Source organism: Haliotis rubra, unplaced genomic scaffold (assembly GCF_003918875.1).
Source record: "Haliotis rubra isolate DU_JTF1 unplaced genomic scaffold, ASM391887v1 Scf610, whole genome shotgun sequence".
Taxonomy (NCBI): domain Eukaryota; kingdom Metazoa; phylum Mollusca; class Gastropoda; order Lepetellida; family Haliotidae; genus Haliotis; species Haliotis rubra.
The window spans coordinates 158027-160404 of record NW_025767314.1 but is presented as its reverse complement, the minus strand read 5'-3'; positions in this window follow the sequence as shown (position 1 = coordinate 160404).

The window sequence follows — 2378 nt, the reverse complement described above, 5'->3', positions numbered from 1 at the left end:
TTGTACAATGAACAGTTGTCTCATGTCAATCCTCCAGCAATGCATTAAGTGAGTGAGTGAGTTTAGTTTTATCTTGCACTCAGCAATATCCCAGCTATACGGTCTGTAAATTATCGAGTATGGACCAGACAATCCAGTGATCAACAACATGAGCATCGATCTACCCAACTGGGATATGATGATGAGATGTGTCAACCATGCCAACGAGTCTGACCACCCGATCCCGTTAGTCGCCTCTTACAACAAGCATGGGTTACTGAAGGTTCATTCTAAACCGGACCTTCACAGGTACAATACATTAAGAAACAACAGAGATATACAGATTTCATTGTTTATTAGCCCCGTTTCAAATGAGTAGGCTTTAGGATATGTCTACTTTACATGTTGTGCTAATTGTCTTATTGCCCTCCCTCATCGTCCTGTCCTTCACTCTCTACATCAGATGTCATGTCTTCTTCATTATCATCATCATCATCATCATCATCAATTAAGTCTTCTACCCAAGAATTATATTGGTACAGTTTGGTAAACACGTCATGATACAGATTATTTGTGTCTCCTACACCTTTCAGTATCTCTTGTGGCTTTGGACCCCACTGCATATGATACAGATAAGTTATAAATCAGGCATACGTCTCTTTAAACGTGCTCCAGATTAATTTTTCAGTTTTGCTTGAATAATGTCTTCGTGTAAACCTCTTTTCATGTACAGTTGTAATTTGTCATCCAAACAGTTTTTATTTAGCTCACGTGTACGTGAATACATTTGCCTTATACCTTGCTCTTCGAGATCAGCCCTCTTATTTGTCCTGTTGTTTTGTGTGACATCGCTTAACGATACAGCATCATAGTCATCATCATCATTTTCCATTTCAGGTCATTGCTTATCGTGTAAATGTCTTTGTAAGTTGTGGTTATTGCTAAACACTTGACCACAATAGTCACTTATTTACATCCAGCTACGGGAACATATTCTTCCCTGGATCTATCACTTGTTGACTCCATTTTATATAATGAATTTGAATGGATGGTCCATGATGACCTATGTGGGAGTGATCACTTCCCCACCATTCTCAAAACAATAAGCCCTGGAGATGATCCACCTTTATCAAGAAGGAACTTTGCCAGGGCTGATTGGTCATTATATTATACACTATGTTAATGATCACTTAAAACATGATGTTTTTGAGAACAGCGAAGATCCTATACAGTTGTTTTCCGATATACTAAATGACATTGCTGATCAAAGTATACCCAAGTCCTCTGCAATTCCCCATATTCGTAAACCATGGTTCAATAATGACTGTAAACTGGCCAGAAACAGTAGGAAGAAAGCAGAAAAAAATGTTTGCCAACATCCTACAGTACATAATTTAGATAAAGTTAAAATTTTAAATGCCAAGGCTCGACGCGCATTTAAGCAGAATAAGCGTCAGTCTTGGAGGAAGTATGTTTCCAAGATAAATTCCCGTACACCAATTTCGAAGGTATGGAACATGATCCAAAGAATTAAGGGCAAAGGTTCCAAATCTACTGTTCACCATCTGAAGGATGGTGACAATATATAAACTGGTAAGACATTGCCAATAAGCTTGGTGAAACACTTGCCAAACACTCTTCTTCGTCAAATTACGTCCCTGAATTTCAACAATATCAGAAACAACAGGAGAAGAAGAGAGTAAATTTTAACTCGGACAATGGCGAAGACTATAATGAATTATTTTCATTACATGAGCTCCACATTGCCCTTGAGCAAGCTCATGCCACAGCAACAGGAGCTGATAATATACACTATCAGCTCTTGAAGCATTTACCGGAATCATGTTTGGAAACTCTTAATATTTTTGACACAATATGGACTTCAGGGAATTTCCCACCTTCGTGGCGTAATGCCATTGTAGTTCCTATACCAAAGCCTGGCCGGGATCATACTGATCCGTCTAATTACATACCAATCTCTTTAACGAGTTGCGTCTGTAAAACCATGGAACGAATAGTAAATAATCGATTAACATGGTATCTTGAAACCAATAATCTCATAACAAATATTCAATGTGGTTTCAGGAAAAATCGTAGTACCATTGATCATTTGGTACGTTTAGAATCCTTTGTTAAAAATGCTATAATACATAAACAACATGCTGTATCGATATTCTTTGATCTCGAAAAAGCGTACGATAACACCAGGAAGCATGGCATTTTGAAGGATTTACATGATTTTGGTTTAAGGGGTCGTTTACCTCTTTTTATATCACAGTTTTTAACAGACAGGCAATTTCAAGTCAGAGTTGGTTTAACCCTGTCTGGCCATTATAATCAGGATCAGGGTGTCCCACAAGGCAGTATTTTGTTTGTAACATTGTTTAGTATTAATATCA